Source organism: Rhineura floridana, chromosome 1, assembly GCF_030035675.1.
Source record: "Rhineura floridana isolate rRhiFlo1 chromosome 1, rRhiFlo1.hap2, whole genome shotgun sequence".
In the NCBI taxonomy this organism is placed as follows: domain Eukaryota; kingdom Metazoa; phylum Chordata; class Lepidosauria; order Squamata; family Rhineuridae; genus Rhineura; species Rhineura floridana.
In genome coordinates, this window is record NC_084480.1 from 301,389,613 (window position 1) to 301,402,380 (window position 12,768).

Sequence of the window (12,768 nt, forward strand, 5' to 3'; positions counted from 1 at the left end):
AGGCTCCACTGTCAATTAAGGCCGTGGAATTAAACACCACTCCTCTGGAAGTTGTAATCCGAATAGGCAAGACCAACACCCCCTTTGAGGGAGGTTGGATCATTGGGGGGCCTTTATACAACGCTGCCCCCAGTCCACCGGCCTGCACGTGGACTGGGTGTTCTAGTTTCCCGACGGCTCAGCTTTCCCCCCTTTCAGTCCACAGTCTCTGGCCACGTGGCCCGGCTTTGAACAATAAAAGCATAAACGTTCCCGACGGCGTCTTTCCTTTTTTTCTTCCGACAGTCTTGGCCTAGCCCCTCCCTGTCCCTCAGTTGCATTACCTGCCATCCCTGCAGAGGGAAGGATCTTGCTGCGGGATGCCGAGTATCTCGGGACCTCCTGCTTCCTTTCCAGGCGCCTTCCTTCCATCCGGTGATCTATCTGTAGGCATAGCCGGATGAGCCCTGGTAGGTCAGCGGGGGGGGGGAGGTCCTGGCCAACTCATCCAGGATTTCAGCATTTAATCCACTCCGGTACATAAACATCAGGGCGGCGTCATTGTAACCAGTTTCCTGGGACAGAATTTTAAAAGCATTAGTGTACTCGGAAACAGTCTCTTTAGCTTGCTTCAGAGCGCCTAGTTGCCGCGCTACTGTTTCAGCTCTTTGCGGGTCTTGGAACATCTCGGTCATCTCCTGTATAAATCCTCTGTACCTTCTTAAGACAGTATCCTTTCTCACGAGATACGGAGTCACCCATTTTGCAGCTTCTCCCTCCAGGAGGCTAATCACGAAGGCCACTTTAGCCCCATCATCTGGAAATTCCGTGTGCCTGACATCCAGATATAACTCACATTGAGCCACGAAAGTTGCCAACTGATCACTTTGTCCCGCATATTTTGGGAGCAATCCAATGGGAACTTTTACTACGGCAGCTGGAGGGGCTGTTCGCATCTGGTCTATCGTGGCCTTCAAGGTTTGATTATCCGTCTTCAGCACCTTGACTGCTGCTAGCAGGGCTTGAACATCCGTCTGCAAATCAGCTACCTTAGTCCTCAAGAGTTTCACTTCTTCCGTCTCAGAAGTGGGGTTCATCCCCCCCGCTGCTCCCTTTGACATCTTGTCCCAGTCAAGTGAAGAGAGCGTTGAGGGTGATTTAGGTGGCTCTGTCAAGCTGTCAGGCCCAGGATGTGACTCAGGAACCAGACCAGCGGTTGTAGTTAATTCGTGTTTTATTAGGGTAATGTCCAAACAAAGACTGCGTTTTCTCATGAAGCAATACAGGGATACAGGTCCTGCGGCATTGGGAGAAAGTTGACAGAGCAAGGGACTTCTTCCCGCCTGTTCTTTAAGAAGGGGCCAAACGGGCGCGCAATCTTTCGCTCCTCCTTAACTGCCCCTCAGGTACTGCCCGCCTTCCCCCCCTTCTCTCCTGTCTTTTCAGCTGTCTGCGTGTGCGCGGTGAGGGGGGAAGCATCACCCCCTCCTCTTCTGAAGTTTCCGATTCCAGGATGGGGGATAAGGGAGGGGCTGATGGTAAACTGCCTCCCCGCTTTTCGGCTGTGAGCAGCCCTCCCTCTTCCCCCTCTTGCTCTGAGCCTGAAAGAGGGGGAGGCGTGAGAATGTCCAGGGAGGGCTCAGGCTCCCCGTTGCTAAGCGACCTTATCACTGGCAGTTCCTCTGTTTCGTCTTCGCTTCAAAGGGGGGAAGTTCCTCCCCCTTCCCTCTGCCATCCATCCGAATACTCTTCTCCCAACTCTCCGGGATCCAGCTCCCCGGGATTGGGACCCCAGCTCTGCCTTCCGACACAACCCTAAATGGTGATGTGTTGAAGGTTCCCCTCATACACAATGGGTTGTGTTCAGTGTAGCACCAAGTAACCATCCAGTCAGCACAAAGATTTACTCTTGTGCAACAGGACTTTCCCCCCACTCCTCCCTCTAATTCTGTTCTGGGGGTTACTCCAATCCTCCGAGCCAATGTAACAACCTTCAGTTAGAAGGGATTCCCAGGGGCTGTCAACAATTATCTATAGCTTTACAGCAGGGATGGGGAACCAGTTGCCCTTCATATGTCGTTGGGCTACAGTTTCTACCATCCCTGACCATTAGCCATGCTCCCTGGGGCAGATGGGAGTCGGAGTCCAACAACATCTGCAGGGCCACAGACGCCCCATCCCTGCTTTACAGAATGCAATCTGCATTTACGCTCCCCACCAATACATCTTATCAGCATTTAGAGTGCCTGTGTTATTTTATGTTTTGGGGTGTGTGTGTGGGCAGGCCATGCAAAATGATAGCAAAAAGAAACAAGAGGGTGAAATACCAGACATCTAATCATATTTTAATGCATCATTCATGATGGCAAACTTAAAAATAAATAAATCTGTATGTAAAATTTTGGATTTTAAAAAAGGCGAGCTCAGACATTGTGTAGTTGGGCCAAAGATAATCACTGACCATTTTTAATAAACATTGGGACAGAATAAAAGATTAGATTTCTTACAGCTGAGAAAACTACATAAGCCTGTTAAACCTTTCAAGAAATGTAACATTTCCAGTTAGCTTACAAGTGTCTCTCATCTCTTTTTTTGATTGGGTCACTAGCTTAGTAGATGGTGGAAATGCTGTAGATGTCATCTATCTAGATTTCAGCAAGGCGTTTGACAAAGTTCCCCACGACCTTTTGATTAGCAAACTAGTCAAATGCGGACTACATGGAAATACTGTCAGGTGGATTCACAACTGGTTGGAAAACCGTACTCAAAGAGTGGTCGTCGGTGGCTCTGCTTCGGACTGGAAGGAGGTCTCGAGTGGAGTGCCACAGGGTTCTGTCCTGGGGCCGATACTCTTCAACATTTTTATCAATGACTTAGATGATGGGGTGGAGGGAAGCCTTATGAAGTTTGCAGATGATACGAAACTGGGAGGGATAGCTAACACAATGGAAGACAGGAATAAAATCCAAAGGGACCTGGATAGACTAGAAAATTGGGCTGAAATTAATAAAATGACATTCAATAAAGACAAATGCAGGATTCTGCATTTAGGCCACAAAAACAAAATGCACGGGTACAGGATGGGAAATACCCGGCTTAGCAGTAGTGCGTGTGAGAAGGACCTTGGAATTGTAGTGGATCGTAAGTTGAACATGACCCAGCAGTGTGATGCTGCGGCAAAAAAGGCGAACACGGTTTTGGGCTGCATAAACAGAGCTATAGTTTCCAGGTCGAGGGAAGTAATAGTCCCACTATATTCTGCATTAGTCAGGCCTCATCTGGAATACTGCGTTCAGTTCTGGGCGCCTCATTTAAAGAAAGATATAGACAAGTTGGAGCGGGTTCAGAAGAGGGCGACGAGGATGATAGCCGGTATGGAGAACAAGTCTTATGAGGAAAGGTTGAAGGAACTTGGCATGTTCAGTCTGGTGAAGAGAAGGCTGAGGGGTGACACGATTGCACTCTTTAAGTACCTGAAGGGCTGTCACATAGAGGAGGGTACAGATTTGTTCTCTGCTGCCCCAGAGGGTAGGACTAGGTCTAATGGTTTTAAGTTGCAGGAGCGTAGATTCAGATTGGACATTAGAAGGAACTTCTTGACAGTAAGGGCAGTTCGGCAATGGAACCGACTGCCTAGGGAGGTGGTGGGATCCCCTTCGCTGGATGTCTTCAAGCAGAGGCTGGACAGCTATCTGCGGGAGATGCTCTAGCTGTGGATTTCCTGCTGTGAGCAGGGGGTTGGACTTGATGGCCTACAAGGCCCCTTCCAACTCTATGATTCTATTATTCTATTCTATGATTCTACAAGCATGTCTAGGCCAACAGCTGCACTAGCAGAATATATCCAATAATGTAAAGATGTCTGTTGCCATTGTTGAATGTTAATATTTTGCATTTCTGACTTTTATTCTTTCTGTGGCAGGAAGACAAACGCATTTGCTATTTTGCCTGTGTTCCATATAGTAACATTTATATACACAGTATATAGTGCAGTATTTTAACACAGAAAATCTAATCATTGCTCATGAGCTGGTCTTCATTGTCCACTGGCCTCTAGGTCAGGCTTGTCAATAGCCACCTGCCTAATAGCTTGTGGCAAGTAAGAACTACACAATTATTAATGGATTTCAAGTCCTCCTTTGCCTTTAATCACTCTTTCTCTAACCTTCTCCTTCTCTTCAGAAAGAAAGCCAAACAAAAAGAAAAGTAAAGAAAATAAAATAAAAAATAGTGGTCTAACAGACCTTAGATTGGATGTAAACTACTTGTGGGTTGCAAGTTACTCACCAGTTGATGCTCAGTGCATGAAACCAGGTTTAGTGCTTGGTCTATTGGAGCCAAGTGTTACTCAGAGGAGACCCATAAAAATTAATGAACCTAAGTTAGTCATGTCCATCAGCTTCAATGGGTCTACTCTGAGTAGGATTAGCACTGAATACCAGCCAATGGCTACAGCCTGAACTGTTTGCTGGTAGGAATGATTGAACAGGTAGTTTGCTAGTAAGGAGTGATTAAAGTAGGATGGGATTGGGATATAATCTCATTTCTTTTCAGGCATATTTGTAATCATCCTGCTCCCTTCCCCCTCCCCCCCCAAACAGGTCCCAGTCACATCACACATTTAAAGCACATCCCCCCACCCCTGAAAAGGTATTCTGGAAACTTTACTTTTTTAAAAACTGTGCTGGGAATTGTAGCTCTGGGAAAAGTAAAGAAGGATGCTTGGGGGGAAGCCTTGTGCTTAAAATGATGGTGCGGATGTGACCTCAGATAAGGTGCTCCTCCAGACCACCTGCTTATTCAGCATTCATCCTGATCTGTTTTCACAAAGGTTGTGAGTAGACTATATCCAGTCTGTATTGAGCATGTGTTTTGATTTGTTTGCAGGAAGGATATATGACAATGAGCATTCATTCTACATTCATCCTGATTTGGTTCTGGGGTGTTTACACATCTTCCTGTTAATAATTCATTCATTTCACATTTTTCAGTGCATTTCCCTGTTGCTTTCCAAACCACAAAAGGTTGGGTTTTTTTAAAAAAAAACAACAAACCATAAAACTGATTTTGTTGTGCTAGGGAGACAGAGCACTTTAACTGCACAAACCTGAAGTACTGGTATGTGCTTGAATCTGTTCCATAAAACACTGACAGTCTGGAGACATCCAAGATTAAACCAAAGCAAGTTCAGGACCATAGCTGTGGTGGAGCATCTTTCTTGTATGAAGAAGGTCCCACGTTCAATCTCCAGAATCTCCCGATAAGGCTGGAAGACTCCTGCCTGAAACCATGGACAACTGCTGGACAATACTGGGCTCAATGGACCAGTGGTCTGACTCAGCATAAGGCAGCTACCTATGTTCCCTTGATGATTCTCCTTGATTACAAATTTGGATGGAAAGTAAATGTAATTTCATATATATATTCAGAGCTTGGAAAAGTTACTTTTTTGAACTACAACGCCCATCAGCCCAATCCAGTGGCCATGCTGGCTGGGGCTGATGGGAGTTGTAGTTCAAAAAAGTAACTTTTCCAAGCTCTGTTATTCATATGAAAAATGGAACTGGACTGCCTTCAAGCTGATCCCGACTTATGGTGACCCTATGAATAGGGTTTTCATGGTAAGTGGTATTCAGAAGGGGTTTACCATTGCCTTCCTCTGAGGCTGAGAGGCAGTGACTGGCCCAAGGTCACCCAGTGAGCTTCATGGCTGTGTGGGGATTCATATTCTGGTTTCCCAGGTCGTAGTCCAGCACCTTAACCACTACATCACACTGGCTCTCACATATATTCATATACATACATTTAAATAATTATTTTTTTAAAAAGAGAGGTACTTTAATCAAAGTTGCAAAATAATATTGTTGCAAAAAAAATCATCTGTATATGTCGAGCTGAGGAATAAAATGAAAACCGCTGTGAATAAAATAAAATTAACTGTACCCAGCTTTTTCCTGATCACCACCTCAGTGATTCCCATTTTATAGATGAGAAACCAAGTCCAAGAAAAATTACCTGGCCAAGTACATTGTTACAATGATGGCTGCTGAATTCCTGGCATCTCCAGGTAGGGCTGGACAAGAATCCTGACTGAAACCCTGGAAAACCACTGCCAGTCAGTGTAGACAATATTGAGCTACATAGACCAATGGTTCAATTCAGTATAGGGTAGCTTCCCTATATGTAAGACAGTAATTTAACACACTGATTGTGAAGATATTCTTAGAAAAACAGCAACACTAATTTTCAAACAGTTTGAACAGTTAACCAGAAGGGCAAACTAAAGACACATAGGAAGACATTTTTAACTAAATCTAAGTCATATTTGGGGATTCACTGCACTTGAATGCAAGCAATCACACGAGGGGGAGTGCCCCCACCCCTTTTGACACATCATCTTTATTCCATGTGGAGCCCTCTACAATTTTAAGGGCAAAGGTCTGCATCCTGAAGGATCCCCATGCAGTCTAGAACCTTGATTGTTCAGGGTTTTAAATCTTCGGGAAGCTGAAGAATTTTCACGAGGATTCTTTTTTTTTAAAAAAAATTGCAAATTGCTGCAGCAATGCGGACAGCTGAACTTAAGATTAGAGACATGAGAAGCTAAGAGAGCCAAACTGACAGATCATTCCATCCCCGGTGACCGTCGATAGTCTTATCCTCCCTGAATTTGTCTAATCCTCTTTTAAAGCCATCTGAGTTGGTGGCCATTGCTGCCTCCTCTGGGAGTGAGTGCCAGAGTTGAACTGTGTGCTGCGTGAGGAAGGACTTTCTTTTGTCTGCCCGGAATCTTCCAACTTTCGGCTTCATTGGTTGTTTCTGACTTCTAGTATTATGGGAGAGAGAGAGAGAGTGAAAACATTACCTTTTTCCCCCTCCCCTCCTGGTTTCAACAGGTACTGGACATAAGAAATTATCGGTGGCCAAAATTTTCAGAGTGACCAGAACTGCAATATTTACAACAACTTGAACCCTTGCTCTTAATGCTGTGCAAAATCCTAGGAAGCAATCTTGTACCACTTCAGACCATTTGTCCGTCTATTTATTTATCTATTTATTTAAAAAAAACTATGCTGCCAATGTTAAGACAAACTATCATGGCGGTGAATAGCATAAGCTCAACAATAAAATTACATTTATAAAATGAATACATATCATTAGATTAGCTTACTACATCAAACATAGCTGAATCACCTCTCAGGGAAGCCCTGGTTGAATAGAAGGGTTTTAAACAGGCGCCTAAATGCCTGCTGGCTCCTGTCTGATGTTCTTTCGGAGTGCATTCCAAAGGGCAGAGGCCACCACACTTAAGGACCTAGTCTTAGTGGATGCAAGATGAGAGCACATGGCACAACTAAGAGTGCCTCTTCCAAGGACTGAACTGATCGGGCAGGGACATACAAGCAGAGCTTGGAAAAGTTACTTTTTTAAACTACAGCTCCCATCAGCCCCTGCCAGCATGGCCACTGGATTGGGCTGATGGGAGTTGTAGTTCAAAAAAGTAACTTTTCCAAGTTCTGCATACAAGGTAAGGCATCCTGAGTGGTAGCCTGATCCCAAGTTGTTGAGGGCTTTATATGCCAATCTCTGATTAGCAGCAGCACCCCACAGACTCAGTAAGAGGTCGTCTGCATTTCTTGTTACCTGGAGAAGCCAGGGATTGAACCTTATATTTGCAAGGCAGGAGCTTACCACTGACCTATGGTCCCAACGTGTGTAGGAAGAGACAGGCTCCTCTGGTAGCCTAAGCCCTCAGTGCACCATTGCAAGACAGAAGATTTCTATTACAATCAGAAAAGGCAGTTTTACTGATTTGACTGCATGGACATGTATTTTATGTGCAATTTTAATTGTAAGCTACTTTGAGCTTCAGTTGTAGGAGGGGGAAATAAGTTATAAATTTCATAAATAAATATTCTACCCAAATTCCAGTTTGAACGAAACTTGGCAGCCCATCTAGATAAAAGCAGAGTCTTCTCCCTTTGGCCAAAGCTTAGTAAGAGAATAGAGCATGTTATCGTTTTGCCAGAGTCAACTTTTCCCAGCCAGGGATTCAAGCTGAAAAAGTTACTAGGAAAGGATGATTCTGGCAAAGTGGCCAACTATGTAAACCTGTCAGTTTTTTCCAACATGGTCAAAACAGGAGCGTGCGCCAACCTTCCAGTTGCTCTAGCTCATCCCACCCCACCGCCCTCCTCCTATTTCAGAGACTGCTACTCAGTCTCCAGGAGACTATAACAGTCATCAGGAAATGTGCTCATTCTGATGTCTGAATAATTTCATTTTTGAGATATATGATGCTGGCATCACCTGTACGCAACGAGTTTTCTTTCTTTACTTAGGTGTAATAATAATAATAATAATAATTATTATTATTATTTATTACATTGATATACCACCCCAGAGCTGAAGCTCTCTGGGCAGTTTACAGCAGTTAAAACAATAAAAACAAATATACAAATTTTAAAACACAAAAAACAATTTAAAACACAATTTAAAAAATTAAAAACAATTTAAAAACACATGCTAAAATACCTGGGAGAAGAGGAAACTCTTGATCTGGCACCGAAAAGATAACAGTGTTGGTGCCAGACGCACCTCATCAGGGAGATCATTCCATAATTTGGGGGAGACCACTGAGAAGGCCCTCTCCCTTGGTGCCAGACTCCCAGCTTCCCTCAGAGGAGGCACCTGGAGGAGGGACTTAGATGCTGAGCGTAGCGTACGGGTGGTTTCATGTCGGGAGAGGTGGTCCATCAGGTATTGTGGTCCCAAGCCATGTAAGGCTTTATAGGTCAAAACCAGCACCTTGAATCGAGCTCGGAAACATACAGGCAGCCAATGCAAGTGGGCCAGAATTGGTTATATATGTTCAGACCGTCTGGTCCCTGTCACCAATCTGGCTGCTACATTTTGCACAAGCTGCAGTTTCCAAACCATCTTCAAAGGCAGCCCCACGTAGAGTGCATTGCAGTAATCTAGCTTGGAGGTTACCAGAGCATGGACAACTGAAGCCAGGTTATCCCTGTCCAGATAGGGGCATAGCTGGGCTACCAACCGAAGTTGGTAGAAGGCACTCCATGCCACCGAGGCTACCTGAGCCTCAAGTGACAGAGATGGTTCTAGGAGAACCCCCAAGCTACAAACCTGCTCCTTCAGGGGGAGTGCAACCCCATCCAGGACAGGTTGGACATCCACCATCCAGTCAGAAGAACCACCCACTAGCAGCATCTCAGTCTTGTCTGGATTGAGCCTCAGTTTATTAGCCCTCATCCAGTCCATTGTCGCAGCCAGTCACTGGTTCAGCACATTGATAGCCTCGCCTGAAGAAGATGAAAAGGAGAAATACAGCTGCGTGTCATCAGCATACTGATGGCAACGCACTCCAAAGCTCCGGATGACCGCACCCAACGGTTTCATGTAGATGTTGAACAGCATGGGGGACTGACCCCTGTGGAACCCCATACTGGAGAGTCCAGGGTGCCGAGCAATGTTCCCCAAGCACCACCTTCTGGAGCCGACCCGCCAAGTAGGAGAGGAACCACCGCCATGCAGTCCCTCCCACTCCCAACTCAGCCAGTCTCCCCAGAAGGATACCATGGTCGGTGGTATCGAAAGCCACTGAGAGATCAAGGAGAATCAACAGAGTCACACTCCCCCTGTCTCTCTCCCGACAGAGGTCATCATACAGGGCAACCAAGGCTGTTTCCATGCCAGAACAAGGCCTGAAACCCAACTGAAATGGATCCAGATAATCGGTCTCATCCAAGAGTGTCTGGAGCTGGCCCGCAACCACTCGTTCAAGCACTTTGCCCAGGAATGGAACATTTGCTACCGGCCTATAGTTATTAAGATTTTCTGGGTCCAGGGAGGGTCTCTTCAGGAGTGGTCTCACTACTGCCTCTTTCACGCAGCCAGGGACCACCCCCTCTCGCAGAGAGGCATTAATCACCTCCCTGGCCCAGCCGGCTGTTCCATCCCTGCTAGCTTTTATTAGCCAAGAAGGGCAAGGATCCAGCACAGAAGTGGTTGCACGAACCTGTTCAAGCACCTTGTCAACGTCCTCAGGCTGTACCAACTGAAACTCATCCAAGAAATTGGGACAAAGCTGTGCTCTGGATACCTCACTTGATTCACCTGCTATAACACTGGAGTCTGAGTCCTGGCAGATGCTAAAGATTTTATCCTGGAAGTGCCTAGCAAATTCATTATAACGGGCCTCAGATGGTTTTACCATGTCCTTGGAGCCCGCGTGTAATGGCTCCTGGACAATTCTGAAGAGCTCCGCCTGGCCTGGCAACCAAGAGGTCTTCTGTATCTTTAAAAGTTGTGCAGCAGGAAGGGAGAATTCCACCTTGTGGTTTTTCCCATTACAATGTTGCAAGAAAACCTGCACTTGGCTGAATTTTCTTTTCTCTTAAAGATACAGAATCATTCTCAGGCCCTAAGCCTGGCAACCCTAACTGCCTTATACTGAACCAAACCATTTGTCCATCTAACTCAGCATTGTCCACACTGACTTGCAGCAGTTGTCCAGGGTTCCTGGCAGGGTTCTTTCCCAGCCCTACTTGAAGATGCCAGGCTTGAGCCTAGGACCTTCTGTGTGCAAGGCAAATGCTCTACCACTGAGCTAGAAAACATACATCTTAGATACCACAAATCTAGTCATTTATAGGATATTCTACAAATCCGGCTTCCAAATATTATAATTTTCACAATTTCAGAACTGTGTATGCTAGCTATGATAAAGAAATGGTTTTTGCCTAGACCTGAGCTATTTATAGATTCAAAACTGGCCCCATGATTTTCATGCAAGCTGGCTGATGAATAGCTTTCCAGGAAACAGCCGTAGCCTAAGAACTGTCGCAAGGACAAATTAGTTCCATATCTGTGATCACGTGCATGGCTTTTATTCAGATTAGGAGCACAGAGTGACTGATCCAGACTGGGACCATAGTGTGGGGTAGGAATGGGTGAGAAATTTGGTCTAGTTCATATTTCAAGCTGAATCTATCAAATTTGCACTTTCTGACACAATATGAGAACTGAAACACAGCCATCCTTTGAAATGTGCACTTATTCAACATGGCCAATGGTCAGGGTGCATCCATTCTCTGGAATACCCTGCCATGCGCTGTTTGCAAGGCAGAAACAATGGCACGTTTTACTTACCTCCTGAAGACCCATCTATTTAAACAGGCTTTCCTTGGCTCCTATGATTAATCACACTGCTGTTTTATTATTTATTGATATCTAACAATGTTTTATTGATGGATTCTCTGACCTATTTCTTTGTATAATGTTATATGTATATTCTTGATGGATTCTCTGTTTTTACTGACATATTCCCCTTTATAATTTCGTGTGTATATTCATTTTTATGACAATGTGATATTTTATGTAAACCTCTGAGGGATATTGCATATTAAACGGTATGTAATTATTATTAATGATAATTATAACGATTATTCAAATTTTGCAATGTAGTTTGCCAACCAACCAATGTTTACAAAAATGCTTATGTTAGGGGAAAGTGTGCATAAAAATGAATATATATGTGAATATAACATACAACAATGCATTATACGATGAGGAATTGCTTGTAAAGATCTGTACATTTGTCAAAACTGGATACAAAAATGTGTTTTTAAGGAGAAATTGGCACTAAAATGCTGGAGAATTTTCATGAGGATTTTTTAAACTAAAATTTGCAAATTGCTGCAGAAATGTGGGGAACTGAATTTAAGACTGGAAAAATGAGAAACTGAGAATTGAAAATGACAGATCTTTCTATCCCTGGTGTGGATAGATGGAGGGAAAGGAGGCTGTACCCATTGCCAGCTGCTATCGACACAATTTGGATCGAGCCCTTTGGTGCCAACAATGGACATAGGGAGGAACACCTTCTACTCACTCTATGGAAACTTTAGTCCCTATGCAAATTACCAGAGTGGGGTACCCAGTCCAAATCCAGACTACTGTGAAGGGCAAAGGATTAAAGCCTCCCCATCTCCCCACACCAGGGTCCTGATCAGCATCCCATACTGGCATTTTGAGTACAAATGTCCTGCACTTGAGGCAGCATATCCAGAGCTAATTATACAGCCAGCTCAGAGGCACATGTTACAAAATTCTTCCCAGCTCCACAGGAAGTGGATTGGACTGTGAAAGATCAACCCAAATTGTCTTTGAATTTTGGCAAATTTGTAGGGCAGTCCAATATCTCAGAGAGGAGGTCAGATCTCCTGCTCCCCTGGTGCATTCACTATAGCTCCCCAATTTCCCTGCTTTTTAAAGTGTGACATAAATATCTGTGGACTATAGGTACATTCTTAAACCAAGGTTTTTTTGCCTATTGGTGAATATATAATCAAATTTAGCCCTCATAGTCACTCTCCCTTCAGTACTAACACACATCCTTACAGAGGGCTAAGTAGTACCAGTAGGTGGTGATCTTATGAACGAATAGTTTATTACGGTCGGTGACCAGAAAGATATATCATACAAGCATAGACAGTACAAAACAGGGTTAACAATGCAGTATCCCCTAAAAGTATGTATATACAAACTATTTAGACAGATGTTGCAAAGTGCAGCAGTCCCTGGGTTATAAGCACTTTACGTAAATCAATTGCTGCAGCAAAAAAGTTTGCAACCTTATATGTAATACGGGGGTCTGCGTCTGCAAAGAAGTAATGCATATAAAAAGTTACATCCCTGCCCGGCAAATTCTGGAGAAAAGGGGTGATAAACCGTCTGCGGAGATCATTATAAAATATACATTCTAAT